This window comes from Elephantulus edwardii, unplaced genomic scaffold (genome assembly GCF_000299155.1).
Source record: "Elephantulus edwardii isolate Elephantulus edwardi_28Jun2011 unplaced genomic scaffold, EleEdw1.0 scaffold00245, whole genome shotgun sequence".
NCBI lineage: Eukaryota > Metazoa > Chordata > Mammalia > Macroscelidea > Macroscelididae > Elephantulus > Elephantulus edwardii.
This window is the reverse complement of record NW_006399995.1, coordinates 3,516,692-3,522,486: the sequence shown is the minus strand read 5'-3', so window position 1 is coordinate 3,522,486 and position 5,795 is coordinate 3,516,692.

The following is a 5,795-nucleotide window of genomic DNA, read 5'->3' as shown; positions in this document are numbered from 1 at the left end:
CCTGTTAGTTAAATCTGTGTCTTCTAGGCTATAACAGTTCAGTTCCATGATGCATCTTCAAGGATACGAACAAGTATGGCTAAGCACAATTGATTAACAGTGCATCTAAATTCCAAAATCAATCTCCACAATAGTCTACATGTTTCCTATTGCCAAAGGGGCCCTTTGGAGTAATGAGAGAAGATCTTCACCCTGAAACCTACAGTGTCCCTTTTCAGCAGGAAGTAGCTAAGAAAATATGCCGTCTCCTTTTCCTTATGAATCAGGGTGAAATCTTTCTCAGGGAGGAGTGATAGGGAATGGCAAAGGACACACTGACAAAGGAGATTAATCAGAACTGGTTTTGACAAGCACTGTGGCAATGGGACAATTAAAACAGACTTTCAAGGGAGAAAAAAAAGGAATGAACTGCGGAGGGGGTAGAGAAAATAGTGCAACAATGAATGAATGGAAATCCAAAATCTCTGTAAGTGTTCATTAAAATTAAGAAAATAAAACAAAACAAACCCTTCCCCCCTCCATAAAAAAGACAGCCTTCAAAGCAGATAATCTTTCACCCTTGGAAGATGTAATGCTATATGCCTAATATGAAGGAATATGTATTCCCAAGGTAGTCTCTTGGAATTTATTAAAAATCATTGATAATTATGCATTTTTATAACTAACAGCATTCTCCTATGCACTTTCTTTTCAATTGTATTTCTCAGGCCTCTTGTTGGTGACAGGCAGAAGTTGGTATAAAACCATTTTGTCCTAAGTTTTTAGAGTATGATGGGACCAGAAGGCAAGGCATCTTCTAGGGGAGTTTGTGCCCCTTGAAAGATGACTTTCTAGTAGATTAGGAAGATGCAGGCTGGAAAGGACTTTAGGAAAGATCTGGCTGAGTGCTTTGACCACTGAGCAGATAGATAATGATCTCAAAGCTGATGCCAGCTCTGTCCTTACACCTTTTAATAGAAACATCAGAGAACCTGAAACTCACGGTCAAAAGATAAAGAAGGCAGATTTGAGCTGCTGTCCTCCAGGCAAGTCCTCGCATGACCCTTATAAGGGGCACACCTTCTCTTCTTGAAGCTGTTTCTGGCCAGGACTGGGAATCGTTAGATGCCCTTAAGTTAGTGTGACTCACAGTGACTCTCTGTGTAATGAAATGAAACACTGTCTGATCTCGCACAAACCCGTCACAGTCTCTTGTGTTTGAGCCCAGCTCTGCCAGTTCATCTCATTAAGCTTCTTCCTCATTTTTTCTTAGATGCTCTACTTCACTGAGGGAGAATTCTTAGAAATTTTCTTATTATTTAGGAGACAGATACGTGGTTCCTTTCAGTTATAGTCCAGTAAGAAGCAAGAAACAAACTCAGTACTGTCAAGTGGATTCCACTCCTAGCAAACCGGTAGGGCAGAGACTGTCCCCTTCAGATTTCTAAGGCTGCAGGTCTTTATGGCAGCCAACAGATTGCCTCATCTTTCTCTCGCTCCTGAGAGGAGTGCTACTTATCAGTCCCTTAAGCCCCAGAACTGAATGTTCTCAAGGCCGTCTGAGTCAGCTGGGTGTCCTTTGCTAAACTGGGCCAGCAGTCTTCGGTCAGTATGAGTAACTCTTCCAAATCGATATCCTCCTCTCTAGCCCACGGCCTTGGGAGAAACAAATGGTTATGATCACACTCATTTCTCTTCTAGGCAGAACACAGGATGAATCAGCCCTCAAGCAGCCCTGGAAGGTTGGTTTTGAAACAGACTCCAGGAAACTGGTGCCGTTCTTTCTTCACAAAATCTTGTAGAAGGCTGTGCACAGATAAACAACACATCGGGGCTTTTGAATGACCATGAAGCTGATGAGCAGATCTTTTGAACTCTTCATTGAAGTGCAGTGCAAAAATAGGAATTTGCACAGATTAGTTAGTGATCTGTTTGATGAATTAGGGACCTAACTGAATGTGCTGGTGTGTGACTAAGCACCCTAGGAAACTCATCTGAGCATCCCCTTCACAACTCCAGACATCAGACCTTCTTGGAATAGTTACTAATGTGTCAGGCTCTTAACCACAAGGCCAGTGGTTCAAATCTACCAGTGCCTTCAAGAAAGAAATACATGCAGTCCCACTTCATAAAGATTTAGAGCCTTGGACACTGATGGAGGGTCCCTATGAGTTGGCACCACCTCCAGGGTAGTAGATGTGGCTTGGTTTACATATCACTCTTCCATGGATGACACAGAACATTCATGAGCTTGGCTACTAACCATAATGCGTCAGAAAAAAAGGCCTGGTGAGCTACTTCTGAAAAATCAGCTATTGAAAAGCAGTGAAATAAAAACTAGCCATCGAAATACAGAGTACAGTTCTACCCTGACACACACATGGGGACAATATGAGTGAGAATCAACTTGCTCATGGGGTTGGAGAACCCACCTTTCCCTCAGTGGACGGGAGGTGACCTCTAGGCACCTCAAGTATCCTTTTCTGACACGAGAGTATTTGTTTGTCTGGAGCTTTGGTCAGCGCCCAGTTTAACAACCTGATTTATCACACACGTGTTGGGTCAAGTCATATCATTCTGACCACTAGAATAACTGTAGACTAAACATACTAGCGAGCTGTATAATGCAATTTGTTGATGTGTCATCTTCCAATCTTGATGCCACGCTCTTCTTTATAGTTCAGATTCTGAAACGCTTTGTTCAGCATACAGACTGAATAAGTATGGAGAAAGGATACAGCCCTGATGCACACCTTTCCTGGTTTTAAACCATGCAGAGTTCTTCACTCTGCTCAAACCACAGCTTCTTGGTCTAGGTCTAATTCATATAAGCAATATTAAGTGTTCTGGGATTCCCTTTCCTCCCTTCAGTGTTAGCTGTTGTTTGTTATGATCCACACAGTCAAATGTCTTTATATAGTTAATAAAACACAGCTCTACATTCTTCTAATATTATCTTCTTTCTGCCAGGAGCCATCTGACATTAGCAGTGATCTCCTTGGTGTCACAGCTTCTTGCAAATCCTTAAATTATTCTAAATCTCTGTCAATATACTATTCTAGTCATTCGTGGGTGATCTTCAGCAGTATTTTGCTTGCATATGATATTTTCAATATTGTTTGATAATGTCCACATTCTATTGGATCATCTTTTTTGGAAATGGGAAAAAATATAGATCTTTTCCAGTTAGTTGGCCAGATAGTTGTCTTCCAAATTTCCTTGCTCAGACTGGTGGGCACATCCAGGGCTACATCTATGTCCCTTTGTTATCCCATTGATTCCTACGGCCTTATTTTTAACCAATATCTTCAATCCAGCTTAAATTTCTTCTTTCATTACCATTGGCTTTTTATCATATGCTACTTCCTGAAATAGTCCTGTGTCAGCCAAATCTTTTTGGTACAGTAACTCTGTGTATTCCCTTCATCTTCTTTTGATGCTTCCTGGATCATTCAATATTGTGCCCATAGCATCACTCAGAATTGCAACTTGACACTTAAATTCTTTTTTGAGTTCTTTCAACTTAAGAAATGTTGAGTGAATTCTTGCCTTTTATTTTCTAGCTCCAGCTCTTTGCATATTCCATTATAATACTTTGCTTTGTAATCTCATTTCCCTTTGATATGTGTTCATCTCTTACTTTGGCACCTCTTTCTTTTGTTTTGATTTCACAATACTCTAGACATTCAGAGGCTCTTCTAACATCCATTTGTTCTTTTCTATCTCCTCTTTTTAAGGACGTTTTGCTGTCTTCGTGGATATCTTTTATGTCATTCCACAACTTATCTGGTCTTCCTCAAACCTATTCTTGAGATATTTTTTAGATCATCTCAATCAGGTAGGAAAGACCCACCATTGTATTTTGGCTCTGGTGCACTTGTTCTCAATTTTTTCAACTGCTGAAAGAGAGGAGGACTTGAGGTGCTTGCTGCAGAAGATCAAGGACTATATAGCTTCAATAAAGATTACATTTCAGCATCAAGAAAACAAAAATCATAACCACCTGGCCAACAGGCAACATCAGGATAGATGGAGAAAAGATTGCAATTGTCAACGATTTCATCTAACTTGGATCCACAATAAACACCTTTGGTACCAGTAGTCAGGAGATCATGACATGTTTAGCATTAGGAAAGTCTGCTGTCAGGAACCTCTCCAAAGTAGCAATGATGACAGTTTAAAGACTAAGGTGCACTTGAGTCAAGCTATTCTCTTGCTAATCCCCTGCAATGCATCTGAGAGATGGACAATGAATAAGGATGACAGAAGAACATCAACACCTTTGAATTGTGATGGTTGGGAAGAGTGCTAGATATCCCACGGACAGCCTAAAGAACAAATAGATATGTCTTAGAGAAAGTGCAGCCAGAGTGCTCTTTACAGGCAAGGATAGTGAAGTCCTAAATATTTTGGCAATGTTATTAGGTTATTCCTTGGAAAGGGACCTCATGCATGAAAAGGTAAAAAGTCAGCGAAAGGGAGAAAGACCCTCAAGAATGTGGATTGAGATATTGCAGCAATGGGCTCCAGTGTGTAGGGAACGGTAAGGACGGTGCAGGATAGACAGAGTTCAGATCTGTTGTTCATAGGATCACTATGCGTGTACTCCACTTGAAGGCACCTAACCACCACCACCACCACCACAATTACCACTACCACCAATGTATTCAGTCAATCTCTGGAGAGAGATGGGAACAAAAAGTCAATCACACAGACAGTAAGTGAACAAGCCTTCAGAAGAACTCTCAAATGCACTTCCCAAGCTGGCGGTATCATCACACTGTACCCTGGAAGAGGGAGCTCTGGTGGTCCAGTTTATAAGGGGTTGAGCTGCTAACTCTAAGGCTGAGACTCTGTCAGTTTGAATCCACCAGCTGTTCCGAGGGAGGAAGATGGGCGATTTCCTCTCCTGTTATTCACAGCCTTGGAAGCCCCCTGGAGGGTGGTCAGCTATGAGTCAGTTCTGTCTGGTAAGGACAGTGTGAATGTGTTTGGGCGCTTCGTTGATATTGTCGGGGTTTGTTTTTCGCTTTTCTTTTTAGTGACCCGGAAGAAGAAACATGTGGCCCCCTCATTCGCGAGAGTAACCAGAAGTTCTGTTTGGAGCCCTCCCATGGTCTCGCTGTGGCAAGTTCTGGTTTGCATTTTTACTGTCTGGTGAAACTCTAATCAATCAACAGTGCTCTGCTGTGTCTATATGAATTGTCCTCGCAGATTATCAAATCTGAGGGTGTTTTGGGGCGCCAGCCGGTCGGAAGTGGGGTAAACTTGTGGGGGGTGCTCCCCCTCCTGTGTGCCCCACGTGCTTCGGGAGGGGTCAGTGGTCCAGGGCTTGGCCCGTGGGGGCTATGTTCGTAATGAAATCTGGCTCGACATGGAGTGCGGGCTGTGTGCTGCTCAGAAGAGCATCATTAGAAGGGTAATGCCAGCCCCTATGGAGTGGGAAGAGGACTTGGAGGAGGGAAAAGCAGGCGGGAAACCTGGTGGAAAATGGTTGTGGTGACGAAAACTGATGGCCGGAGCCGGAGCAGTGGGCGTGGAAGGAACGTGGTAGATGTGAAATCTATTGCAAGACTGAACGGAGCTAAATCTTGACAGAACAGTGTGAGGGGGCGGAGGGGAACTGTGGGCAAGGCTCTTTCATATCTAGTGGGAAAGAGAATTTCTATTTTCAGCACCAATGATGTTCCTGGCTCTGGTGTTGGGTATTTTACATAGATACCAATTTTAATTACTGCAGACTGACAACTCTGTGGTGATGGTGTTGCATCTGAACCCTGTCCTATCCTAGCTTTCCTCACAGTCTATGATAATCT